The sequence below is a fragment of the Pseudorasbora parva genome, chromosome 16, assembly GCF_024679245.1.
Source record: "Pseudorasbora parva isolate DD20220531a chromosome 16, ASM2467924v1, whole genome shotgun sequence".
Classification (NCBI taxonomy): Eukaryota; Metazoa; Chordata; class Actinopteri; order Cypriniformes; family Gobionidae; genus Pseudorasbora; species Pseudorasbora parva.
In genome coordinates, this window is record NC_090187.1 from 27441892 (window position 1) to 27456289 (window position 14398).

A 14398-nucleotide genomic window follows, 5' to 3' on the forward strand; every position below is an offset into this window, starting at 1 on the left:
ACTAAATAAACTACATTTTTTTATGTTTTCATTCATTTAAATAAAGCTGAAATAACTATTCATTTCAGACCATTTTTAAAGACCATTAAAATTGCCATATCAAATATAAAGTACTAAAATTAATAAAAAACTGAAATGAAAATAAATTAAGCCTAAATGTACATTTCTCAAATATGACAAAATGGAAATTAAATCTTCAAAATCTTAAATGCTGTTTCATACATACTGAGCTTTTTACACTGTTTAAGACTTGGATTCCCATCCTAAACATAGACAAAGTTTCAAAAACTAATGTTGGACGTTTGATGGAGTATTTCTGTGTCAAAAATACTCCTTCCGGTTTCTCATAAGTTTTGGAGAGTTTTTTCGAGTATGGGTCGACTTGACGTGAACAGAACGAAAGGTCCTTGTATGGGCTGTACGGGCTCTTCTCCCGGTAGGGTGCGCTCGTGCGTGACTAGAGTGAGAGAGGAAATGCACGGCCATAAACACTCTCAGGTGCAGATCCAGTCCTCCGTGAACACTTATGACGCGCCGCGCTCCCGTTCCACTTTATTCCTATGGGTGATATCAACGCTTCAGCACAGCATTCCCGGAAGGCAGCGCTGCATTTGAACCGATTTGAACGCAGAAATGACGGGAAGCTTCACAACATCGCGGATTTCAACGGTCAATGCTGTGACAGGACTTCACCAAATCATACCAAAGAAGTGTGTTTTTGACGGAGCGGTCCCAGCGATAAAGGTTCGGTCCTGCTTTGGAAGCAGCCGGTGAGTAAAACTGCTTCAAATGTCTGTGCTGTTGGCTATCGTCGCGTGAGTAAATATCAGTAAACGACACAATCGCGTGCTTCGTCATTCAAATGCACTAACGGTTAACGTTACTCCATTGTTGTTCTATATAACGTTACACTAGTCTGACGTACAAAACCATTTTGCTTGCTACTGCTAAGGTTTAGTCGCATACAATAGTCCATAAACCGAATCATGTCCTCATAAACTGCGAGTAAACACACACAAATGTTGACAGGCCACTAAATATAGTACATACCACAGAGACGGATGTCCTGCTGTTGCTGTTTCTCCTGTTCAATTTATTTCAGCCTGATTCTGGATCACGTATTAGCTGAATCCGATCGATAGCATACTTGGGTTTCTCCACGCTTGAGGACGTCACCGCTTTGTTCGTGATCGTCATTCTTTAGCTCCGCCCACACAATACGCCTCCAGGCGCTCGTTTTTTTCCGGAAAGACTCGGTACAGCCTATATTTCTTTTATAAATATAATAAAACTAAAGACATTTCGGAGATATGAAGGATGCAATACTACTCTATAGGTACTCAAGATTGACATGAGATTGACTGAAATTGAGTGTTTCACCCCCCCTTTAATGAATACTATAATAGTATATACGTGATATTAAATGACACTGGTCCACAGATCCTTAATTTAATAAAATATCATATTCTTAGCATAATAAAGAAGTTCAACATTTTCTTTGCATTCAGGTTATAAATTTGTTAATACGAGTTCAACTTTGCACTCACAGATTGTGAACACCACATTTCTCTCTCTCTCTCTCTCTCTCTCTCTCTCTCTCTCTCTCTCTCTCTCTCTCTCTCTCTCTCTCTCTCTCTCTCTCTCTCCCTCTCCCTCTCTCCCTCTCTCTCTCTCTCTCTCTCTCTCTCTCTCTCTCTCTCTCTCTCTCCCCCCCCCAACAATTTCCTGTTTCCTGTCATCCTTCTCTCTAGTATCTCTCTAATTAGGAGGCAAAATCCTATAAATACTAATGCAAAAGTGACAGAAAGTAGTTCTGGCAATGCTTTCTTTCTGAAGCGACTTTTACACTCTCTTCAACTGCCTGGTCTCCAGAGAGACAAACAGTTTGTTTTAGTGTGTACGACAGGAAGTTTTCTCCAACCATTTTCTTTCTCTGAAGAAATCTCCAACCAAACATCCAGACAAGCGAAAACAAACATCTCCATCCTCCCAGGAGAACCCCAGTCAAATTACAGAGCAGCTAATCACAGAGAAGTGAGCTTTATTTGAAGGAACAGGCTTGAAGAAAAGAGCAAAGAGGAGACGTTTATTTAAAGGAACAGGCTAGGAGAAAAGAGCAAAGAGGAGACTTATATTTGAAGGAAACTGAGAATCTGGATTTTCTCCGGTGCCGTGTTGTGGGAGTCAGCCTTCAGCCTTTATTTCCCTTTACTCAGTTTCTGGCAGGTTTTTGGATAGAGGATTATAGAGCCTTATGAAATCAATTTTTCCCGAGTTACATTAGAATTATTAACCCTAATATGTCCTTAGTTTCCTGTTTACACTCAGTGCATTTGGGGTCTATATGACCCCAAAATGTAAAGAGTGATTGTAAAAAAAATATACATTTTTAATATTACATATAATATATTATTTTTTTTGTTCACTTCTCATCTATACAGTAATGCTGTGTTTTTGGATATTCAAAGTACTTTTGTACCTATTTACCACACAAATCCTCATTTATACCATTAGCTTGCGTGTGAAATATCAATTTTTTATGAAAAAAATACTTAAATCATGATCTAAATTAAAATGAATTTGTTTCTGGATATTGATATAGGTGTTAGCTGTACAATTCTGCCATCTGTTGGTCAAAGACAAACTTGAAGGAATTACAATTTAAGAAAGAAATTGTTTTGTCCATAGGGGGCAATAGAGATCCATTCATTTTACTGGATGTGGCCAACTGCTCATATCATAACTTTTGTTATACATTTTGTGAATTTATACATGTATAAACATTATACAAGACATAAAAAAATAAATATTCCTTCAAATAGTAGAATTTTGGTAGTTTTTGATAAGTTTTGAAATGTCTGTTTTAACAAAATACCACATAAATCGCCACATAAGAAACACCTAAAGTACAAGACTTAGAATCGGATTGTAGTTGAATATTATTTATTTTAATGAACCAAATGTGGAAAAAAATTATTAACTTTAGAATTTTGAAGATATTAATTTAATAATATATATATAAAAAAACCCAGCAGCAATATGCATAAATGACCAGGAGTGAAGAATGAACATTGAATAACAATATAATTTTTTGATAATCAAATTCTGAACACTGACCATAAAAGCAGTAACTAGCTACAAAAATTATTACATAATTCACATGGTAAAAAAGCAGTTCAGAATGTTGTGAATGAACATGTATCATGAACAAAAATCAGTCCATGCTCTGGCCCTCTTTTGTATGGGAATATATGTTATGGGAACAATTAGTTTGCTTTCAAAACAAAGTTGCAGCTCTTAGATCTCAGAGTAAACTTTCTCAAAGTTGAACGGGTCAGTTTCCTTTCATCTCTCCCTTGCTCTCTCTGCGTGTATGTGTGTGTGTGTGTGTGTGTGTGTGTGTGTGTGTGTGTGTGTGTGTGTGTGTGTGTGTGTGTGTGTGTGTGTGTGTGTGCATGCATTAGGTCTCACTGATTCACTCAGGTACTCACATTTGTTGCTGATTTCATTTGACAAATTCCATAGATGCTCGCTCTCTCTCTCTCTCTCTCTCTCTCTCTCTCTCTCTCTCTCTCTCTCTCTCTCTCTCTCTCTCTCTCTCTCTCTCTGTGTGTGTGTGCGCGCGTGCCCATGTGCGCGTGCGCATAGGCGCACGTGCGTAATGCGCCAGTGCGCATGTGGGTGGTGCCTCAGTACGCATGTGCGTGTATGCGTGCACATGTGCGCGGGCGTGCGTGTGTGTGTGTGTGTGTGTGTGTGTGTGTGTGTGTGTGTGTGTGTGTGTGTGTGCATTAGGTCTCACCCCTTTTATCTTTGTTCTGCATTTGTGGCTGATTTTATTTGGCTATGGCAGTCATTCCTGTTAGTATGTATGTATGTGTGTGTGTGTGTGTGTGTGTGTGTGTGTGTGTGTGTGTGTGTTTGAGTGAGCATGTCTTTTCTACATTGCATTTTTGCTCTAGTACCAGGCCTTCATTTCTGTGTAGAAATTTTCAGATTTTTTTCTGGAATTATTGATTTTATTTGTCAATTTCTAAAAAAAATGCTTTCAATTGGAGTCACTCCTGTGTGTTTGTTTATGTGTGTTTGTGTGCGTGAGCATGTGTGTGTGCAAGTGATCATGTTCGTTCCACTTTACATTTCTGCTCTAGTACCAGGGCTTCATTGTGGTATGGAAATTTTCAGATTTATTCTGGATTTATATATTTTTTTTGACAAATGAAAAATAAAAAACACATTTTTTTCGATTTTCCCATTCATTTCAATGTGGGGTCATATTGACCCCAAAGCTCCTGAGTGTGACAAATTTTTTTACATGCCTTTAGAACAACCGAATCAAGCCCAGTTTTTTTGTGCATGTACAGATAGATAACTTAGGAAAAGTCACAAAGTTTTATTCCACTGAGATAAAGGGAACCATTTTTTTTAACTAAAGAAAAGTGCTTTGGGGTCATATAGACCCCAGAGCACAAACTAGGGTTAATTATTATTTTTCAAATTCAGTTTTTTTTTTCATTACATTTTTTACATGACTCTATTTTAATGGTTACATTTAACTCTTAAATGCATGACTGTTTAGCCAATCATTCTTACATATTTGGGTCTTTAGTGACCCTGATCTATATCTAACATGAATGTTTCTCATATTCTATTACTCATTTTCACCATCTCAAACATATTTTCAAAACTTCAAAATCAATATTTTGATCGCTGACAGCTTCTTCACCAGATCCACCATCAAGTGACCCTATACAATTAAAATAATTATAATAATGGTGTACAGTTTGTGGTGTGATAAATATTCCTCACAGAAAATGAGCCAAGGCCAAAGAGTCTCAGTTTGAAAAAATAATTAATCATATCATTTTTCTTTCGATAAAAAATGAAAACGGGTCCAACAGACCCGAACACCATACAAGGGTTAACAAAAAGTATATTTTTAGGGCCATACATTATGAAATTAATTACATTTTTTCCTCAAATTTCGTTTTAATGTTGTTTTAATTTTCTATTTTGAGATTCTATTTTTACTTTTTTAATTACAGTAGTTGTAACAATCTAAAACACGTTTGCTTAATTGGATTTAAAAAAAATTAAAACATTAAAAATACATTTTAATAAGTTTTATTTTTGCTAGATTTATGATTAATGCAAATGTATTATTAAACATGGTGGTAATCAAACAGGGCTGGACTGGGGCTAAAATTCGGCTCTGGCATACCCAGAACATCCGGCCCATGAGTTCCCCGTGAATGTTTTTGCTGGGGTTGGGGCCTTAAATTGGAGTATATAAATAAAACTAGGACAAGGACATAATGATAGATATTATCCAATTTGCTGCAAATGCAGATAAACTTAATATTGCTTTTTTTGTCATCACAGCACTGATGATTTTGAGCTAGGATGCAGTAAAGTAAATTTACTTATTTTAAATGCTGTCAGCATTTACTCACTCTTGTGTCCTTCGAAACCTGTATTACTTCTGTGAAACACAAAATAAGATGTTTTGAAGAATGTTGGCAACCAAGCCTTTTGGGTTAGGCTACCATTTGAAGATTGTATGAACAAAAAAATCTGACTAAAATTATTTTATTTTATGCTACACAGAAATAAATTCATTTAGGTTTGGGATGACATTAGGGTGAGTAAATTATCACATTTTTGGTTTGAACAATCATATTTTGCAAGAGTTAACACATCATTTAAGTAAGACACTGATATCTATCTTTCATGAGGCTATTCAATTTCATTAAATCTATTTAAAAAAGTCATTAAAACTTTTAAAGAGGAAAAAAAGCTTTGTCCTTAATTCATGGGATCCAGACTTTAAAACCGTTTTATAGATTATAGTTTAACTGTAGGCCAGTTTCATTTAAATTTAAGATCATGGTATTCACAGGGTAAAAAACATACCCTGTGTCTCAATCAGCTCCCTAGTTCACTAGTCAGGGCACTGATCAGGACATAAGTCAATGGGCTGACTCCCTGATCAGTGCCCTGACAACTGAACTAGGGAGCTGATTGAGACACAACCATAGACTGTAAAAACCTTGCTCCTCATTATGGTTTCTAAAACTATATAAAACATAGCCTAGAAATCTAGACGCACCCTAGCGGCAGCAAATTTAATTTGCCCGCAAGTGTGGTCTAGCAACTCTCAATTCCTATCTGAGCTGTATTCCTCAGAATCTGGACGGCCCAATCACATCGTGTATAGAGTCGGCGGGCGGGGCCATAATGACGACGGCCGAGTTGCGTTTGCGTGCTTCTAGTAACACAGAAACTGGCGAACGGCGGCGGTCTTTCGAATCAGCTCTGCCTGCGCCTCTGGAAGACTTGGAGTTAAGCTTTCCACTGAGAAAAGAACAAAGAGCGGCACTGAAGTCATTCTTAAAAAGGGAAGATGTGTTCGTAGTTTAGCCGACCGGATACGGTGAATGTTTAATCAGTCAGCGAGCTCCCCTTCACCGTCGTTGCTCTGGTTGGTGTAGCGCTATCCTATCGCGTGCAGAGGGAGTTTGAAAGACAACCGTTTATCCCGCCCCCTCGGATTGAGCCCTGTCTATGGTGAGTTTCCAGACCAAACATCTTGATGTGGGTCTGGCTTGTCAGGCTATATAAAACATATATAATAAACGATTATATTTGTGAGTAAAAAAAAAAAAAAAAGTAAACACCTGTAGAAAATACAAAAACAGCCTTAAGTAATATAGCAACATTTTTAAAGGTCCCGTTCTTCACGTGTTTTCGAAGCTTTGATTATGTTTACAGTGTGCAATATAACATGAGTTCATGTTTCGCTTTTAAAAAAACACAGTATTTTTCACACAATTTACTTATCTCTACACATAGACTGTAAAAAAATATGGACGTAGTGTCCGTGACGTCACCCATAGGATTCCGATAAGCCGTTCTGAAGCTTAAAGTAGGGTCGAGCTGGGCGTTGCCATCTTGTGAGCGTGTCATCGCGAGTCACTCCCGCATAACAGAAAATGGGCAAAAAGGTGGGTTGTACGTGGCGCTGAGGTGACGCAATGACTATAGACAGCAGATAAATGGCTATCCACTTGTAACCACGCCCTTAATTATGCAGAACTTTAAGGCTTTATATAACGTAAACGAATGAGTTATAAAAAAATGTACCCCCTTCACAGCTGTCATGAAGATCAAAATTAGCCTTATAAGCCAAAACCACAATTTGTACCAGGGTGTAAACATGTTTTTTTTCTGCTTTAAAGTTGAGAATTTTAACATAGGGCTCAATGAGATTCTGCTGCCTTCTGGAGCCTGTCCCTAGTGGCCAGTTGAGGAATTGCAGTTTACATTACTTCCGTATTGGCTTCAAGAGAGATCGCGGGAGGTTGCCGCCTGTCTCTACACCCCTGTTTCCTCTGTCCTAAACGGCCTGACGATTTCCTTGTTCTATGAAGTCCCTCCTTCAGAAACACATAACGAGTTCTGATAGGGCCAGCGCTTCCCGTGTTGTGATTGGACAGCAGCTTAGCACACTTTGCCCGGAAAGGTCCCGCCTCTTACCATAACGGGGAGATGCAAGCGCTGAATGCATGCTCTTCTCCACATGGGAGAGCAACAAGACCACGCCCCCTATTTTGCGTGTACTTGTGGGCGGAGGGTTAGTCAACAAATGGTTCTAGTGACGTCATTCCTGAAGTGCAGGGGTGTAGTCCTGTAGGCTTTGAAAGGGAACTTCTGTTAAATAAAATATCTCGCTTGACATTAAACTTTGAGCTGTATATTTTTACAGTATTCTTTATGCTCTAACAGCAACATTTCACACTAACTAAAGTTTGATAGATGGAATCGCGAAGAACGGGACCTTTAATAATTGTTTCTTCCAAAACACCATATTTATTCGCTGTTAGCTGCAATGTAAATTGTGGTTGTGCTAAAGTGAAACGTTTGTGTGTATTGCCATTTTCCACTTTACCTCGTCATGAATACATGCTCGCGGCTGTTTTCAGCTGATTCAACATAGAATCTGTAATGTTTCCATATCATAGAATTGTATAAAACAAAATTCGGAGTCAAAGTCAAAGCAAATGCCCGGTATGCCAGATTACCAGTCCAGCCCTGTAATCAAATGAATGCATAAATGCATGAGCATGAAAGTTATTTTTTTTGCAGACAAGGTCGAACAATTTTTATTTTATTTTATTCCTTAAATAAAGTTTTCATAATTGTATTATTAATACTATCATTATTATTACTTTAAGAACTAAATTCTACACTGAACATTAGTAATATATTTCTTTCACAATTTTTTCAAATTAAACCAAACTATTATTTGACAGGTTGTCGCGAAGACCTTTGAGTTTCTGTGTGTATGATATATAACAAAAAAAAGTGAAATGCTGATGAAGTGACTCCCGGAGCAACTCTGAAGATAAAGTTCATGTTGAGTGTCCTCATACATAAAGAGATACCAGACGTCGAAAACACCATGTGCCAGTAAATGTAGACGAAACCGTGCCTTTCGTCCACACAGAGACACAGAACATGCAGACTTCATATTTAAATAGTTTAATATTCATAGACTCTATTCCATATCGCGATCTGATTAGGTATACATACTTTTGATTCATTCATCTGTGACATTTCTTTAATGACTGGATTCAGTGGTTCCATCCTCATTTCCCACATCACAGAAATTATAGGTGTCTAGAATTCCTTTCAATCCCTCATTCCCGCTTTTTATCCCAACCAGGTTCAGAGATCAGAACTCATGGCTGGGAATAGGAAGCACTTCTGGCTCCCTGACCCTCCGGCAGAGGTGAAGGAGAGAGCCACAGGCATTGTGGGAGCCATAGGCAGGAGATCAGAGAGGGTTTAATTAGAGGAGACAGGCTTCAGCGGGGTGCCTGATAACTCCAGCACTGGAGCTGCAGGCCGCCAGCACACGCCTCGGTCTGGAACTGCTACACCCTAAACACTAAGAGACATTAATGAGATGCATACAAGGCACATATGCATCTGAGCACATAAGAGATGGGCTTAGCATTCATATATACACACTACGACAAAGATAGATACAGATACCTGCACAATTATACACACACTCGGGCCTGTAGTGCTGGGATGATATGATGCAGATGTAGCTATGATGACAGGAAAGACTGATAAAGCTACGGAGACACAGACCAGAACCGGAGAGAGAGTGGGTGAGAGGAGCATTCACGTACATGCAGGCGAACGCCTCTGCACACATTCTTTCCCTAGCATCAGGAATCTAAGCACCGTTTCGGCCCTTTGCACCCATACGCATCACCTGACACATCACAGTGCTCCGTTCCCTCTCGCTGTCTTCTCTTTCACCGAAATCCTGCGTTTTCTCATGGGATTTACACATACTTATACCGTATACTGATACACCCACTTCGTACCTCACTAACACCTTGCCAGAATAAACACATGGAAGTTTCAAAACCTTTTGAGCCTACTGAATATAATATAATATAATATAATATAATATAATATAATATAATATAATATAATATAATATAATATAATATAATATAATATAATATAATATAATATAATATAAATCACAGTTAAAGGGTTAGTTGCCCCAAAAAATGAAAATTCTGTCATCACTTACCTTTCCAAACCCTAAAATTAAACATTTTAATTAACATTCTTTTATTATCTTTATGTAATTGTCTTTGAAATATGGTTAATGTTTACTGCTGAATGTACTGGCAAGCTTTTAATGTAATTTCTTGAAACTGTCAGACACTTCGTTCACACGGATATGCGAAAACGTTTAAAAGCGCGGTGTTATACATGCCAGGCCAGTAGTTGGCAGTAGTTGTCACTTTGTAAAGACAAATGACACATCTATAGATTAAACACATGATACGCATGTGCAAGACATTGCAGTTTTCCTAAAATCTTGTTTTTGTAGTTTACGCAGAGACAATAACTGTACTGCTTTTAAAAAACTTACCCTTTGAAACCAGTTTTTAAAGGTTGATGTTTTCAGGCCCCCTAAACACTGTTGTTGTGTACATGAAAGGCCAAAAACACACGTTTTAAAAATGGTGTGATGTAAATGCCCGCACAATGTCTAGGCTGGGAAGATACAATCATCCTTAAACCTGAAGACAATAAACACTCGACTGCAACAATATCTTTGTTCTGTATTCTGTGTTCTTCATGCCATCTCGAGTATTTTTATAATAAAGTATATTTATAATGCAATGCTAATCAACATAGCATTCATTACAGTATATATATATATATATATATATATATATATATATATATATATATATAGTAAAAAGTAATATACTGTCTGCCTCATTCTGTGATAAGAAGCCACTTCAGATCCCACATGAAAGTTATTTCAAACACTCGACTGACGTTATCAAGTGAGTCAGGAGTAAAAACATAATGTATAGCGCATTTTGCTTATCTCACAGCGATTGCAGAGCATTTACTGAACCGATCAATCATCATTTTAGTCTGGCAATAGTTCAACTAGTAACAAGTTTATGTAACAATAACACCTCAACGCGTTCAATTTCTCACCTCCGCTGGATCAATCGCATTATTTTTCTTCTGAGGTAAATTCAAGGCTTATTTCTCACGGCACATCTTCCACACTCGATGGGGAATGATGAATCTTGATGCTTGGTTTATGGAGATGATGGAGGCGTTTACTGGTTCGCTTGGCTTATGTGGACGTTTACTGTGTGAATAACCTTCTCCAGTGTTGTAGTACTTGAGACTCGGTCTTGGACTCGGTCTCGAGACCATATTTTAATGGTTTTGGTCTTGGTACATATTTTTTTGGAATCGTGTGCATTACACCAGCAGCCATATCACCCTGTAGCCCAAGACTGGTTTCCCACTGAAGCTAAGCAGGGCTGAGCCTGGTCAGTACCTGGATGGGAGACCAACTGGGAAAACCAGGTAGCTGCTGGTAGAGGTGTTAGTGAGGCCAGCAGGGGGTTCTCACCCTGTGGTCTGTGTGGGTCCTAACGCCCCAGTATAGTGATGGGGACACTATACTGATAAAGAGCACCGTCTTTCGGATGAGACGTTAAACCGAGGTCCTGACTCTCTGTGGTCATTAAAAATCCCAGGATGTCCTTCGAGAAAGAGTAGGGGTGTAACCCCGGCATCCTGGCCAAATTTGCCCATTGGCCCCTGTCCATCATGGTCTCCTAATAATCCCCATATCCTGATTGGCTTCATCACTCGGTCTCCTCTCCACCAATCAGCTGGTGTGTGGTGAGCGTTCTGGCGCATCATCCAGGTGGATGCTGCACATTGGTGGTGGTTAAGGAGATTCCCCCCTTCTGTGTAAAGCGCTTTGAGTGCCTTGAAAAGCGCTATATAAATTGAACGCATTATTATTATTATTACTAGTACTCATATACTTATTACTTGTACTTATTCCTACTTGTACGTAGGAATTGTACTTATTCCCGAGTCCACTCGAGTCCCATTCAAAATATGTATTACTGTATGTTAATGTATATTAATACTGTATGTTACGAATTATTTAAATTGATGTTTGATTGACATGTCTAACGATTGGTGCTTTTCTTGTGTACAACTGAGCATGACTTAAGACTAAGTTTTTAATCTGAGACTCAGGTTTTAACGGTTCTCTCCCACACCTGTGACCCGCCTGCTCTCACTTCTATTTTACACTGTCCCCCCTGCCATCGACCTGTAGTGATTCCGCTTGCCAGAAAGTAAAATGGTTACATTATTTATCTTGTGTCATTTTAACATATTTACTGTTTACAAAGTAGGACAAAACTGTCACAGAGAAAACCAAATCTTGTTTAATTAAATAATAAAATGAATACAGATAGGATGACAGATGACAGTCTCAACACTGAGCATCTCCCCCCAAAAAATGTCTGATAGAAGGCCGCTCGCCCTCTCTCTCTACAGCACATTCACATTTTTTCTGCAGTCACTCTATGCATACCCTCCTTAACTAAAAAGTTCATGGTTAAAGGGTTACTTCAGCGATTAGCATATGGCTTTCTATCAGTAGAAACACTGGAGTATTCGAATGATCGTGCTCCCCCCTCTTATATCCCACTGAGATAAGAGAGATTTATGCATTTTATTTCTGGAAAAATTACTCCGGTGACGCAAATATCGTCGATTTGCGTCATTAGTAAAATGTTTGGCCAGACGCTGAAGACTACAGCCAGCAGAGGGAGCTATTTCCGCATGTTTTCAACTCGCACATGGGGGATGGGGTCGCACTCACAGCTCAGCTCGGCTCAGGCATTCATGGAAACGGTGCAACCAGCGGAGCAAAGTCAGTATTTTATCTTCCAGAGTCATGAACTTAAAACACGCCAGACTGAACACGGGCTGAGAACTACTGCCGCGAGCGTGGACGCGTTTACTTCAGCTCTCATCACGAGAGCTCATCCCGCTCATCACGGTGCGTGTAATATGACTCCTGCTGCGTTTGACACTTCCTCAGCGGCTAAATCACAATATATTGAACAGACACTTTCAGCTTTTAATTGTAGTGTCTGTTCTCTAACTGAACTGATTTTATGAAGATGAACGTGGTGGTGGGAAAATGAAATTGATTCAGTAGTGGTGGCTTTGGGAGTGGCCTCACAGGGCAGCGAAGCATTCTGGGAATTGTAGTCTTTCATCCCAATGAGACAAAAACAAGTTTTCTGTCTTTTCTCAGTCTAGAAAGCACCAAATTCAAAAATAATTTCACATTTATACTACATTAATAACCCAGTTTAAATAAAAATTCATCTTCCCAGCGCTGAAGTACCCCTTTAAGGCATGGGTAGCGCACTTGGTTTTGGACCAGACCTACTAGTAATTCAACCATTACTCAGTTTCAGTATTCTTCAGATGTCACATCTCTCAACCCTCGCAATGATCGCTAAACCTCAAATCTGAACCATGTGCTTGTGAGTTTGTATGTGCATGACTTAATCAGCCTTAAGGTGTGCTGATTATCATGTGAATCTTGTTCTGTTTCATCTCATCTACGCAACAAATGTTACTTCGGGCACATCATCTGCCTAAACAAGCCGATACGCACAACCATGTGTGTAGGCCACAAGGGCTGATGCTATTAGTCTGGTAATCACAAGACTGTGTTAAGTAAGATTTGTCCACTCACAAAGGACCTTACAGCCTCTGCGTATACCCTATGTAGACCACAGCCAATCTTTATGATTTATACTCATAATTCTCCCATGTAACAGCACGCTTCATAAAGTAAAACTGAAGTTATGGGTTTGCCTAAGGATTTATTTCCATTCCAGTTTTGTATGAAGTTAGAGGAGCGAATGATCAGGAAAAGCATCTGCCTGCTGAAAGAGTAGAAGAATGATCTAAAGACAGGAAATGATGGATGGACTGGTGTTACATGTCTGGTGTTTGTTTCTCCAGGATCACACGGTGTGAGAACACATAAATCAAGCATGTGAAAGCCTGTCCTGTGACACATGTTGCACAGCTTATACCGTCACCTTCTGGTTAAAGTGAGTTTTGCAGTAACGGTAGAGAGAAAGTGATTCTTCAAAGGGCTTTTCATGTGAGGAAGGACTTAGATGTGTGCACTCGAATCTCATTTTACCCTTCATTGCTTCACCTGGATGGTATATTTCCCTTGAGACTGCAGGGAATACATTGAAGGCCTGTGTGTTTTATGATGAAAAGCCACTGTAATATACAGTGATACTGATGTGTTAATACATTATACTCAGTGATACAAATCGCCCGAAGGCTGACCGGCTATTTTTTGCTGTTTTCTTCTTCTTGCTGCAGTGCTAAGAACTGCAGTGTCAGATTTCTGTTTTGTCTACCCTTCTGAAAATACCGGCTTAGACCAGCACGTCTTTCTTTGCTGTTCACCAGCAAAACTACTGGAGCTAGTCGGCCAGCAGGATCTTTCTGTTGAAGCTGGTTTACCAACTCTTGCTGGTTCGGTTTTAAAAACATGGAGGGAATGCCAGCATCTCGCGCTGGGGGCTGGGGATCAGCATACCAAATGCAATATATGCTGGTGACCATATGGTATTTTAAGTGAGGATAATGTCATGAAAAAAAATATTTAGAGAAAAGTTTCTTCCAGGTGATACCTAATTTTTTGGGTTAGTTCACCCAAAAATTTAAATTCTGTAATTCATTAATGACCCCCATGTCGTTCGACACCCGTAAGACCTCCGTTCATCTTCAGAACACAAATTAAGATACTTGTGTTGAAATCCAATGGCTCAGAAAGGCCTCCACTGGCCACAATGTAATTTCATCTCTCAAGACCCATAAAAGGCACTAAAGACGTTGTTATAAACTCCATCTCACTACAGTGGCTCTACAATCATTTTATGAAGCAATGAGAATAGTTTGTGTGCAACAAAAAAAAAAA

The 14398-nt window shown here is 39.0% G+C and overlaps 1 protein-coding gene and 1 pseudogene across 2 annotated transcripts in view; both read left to right on the forward strand.

Annotated features, from left to right (window-relative positions):
- The window catches only part of sema3e (sema domain, immunoglobulin domain (Ig), short basic domain, secreted, (semaphorin) 3E), a 73805-nt gene that overhangs the window by 32974 nt on the left and 26433 nt on the right, over window positions 1–14398 (forward strand). The gene's annotated exons all lie outside the window — the stretch shown is intronic.
- Window positions 10829–10945, forward strand: LOC137043998 (5S ribosomal RNA; annotated as a pseudogene).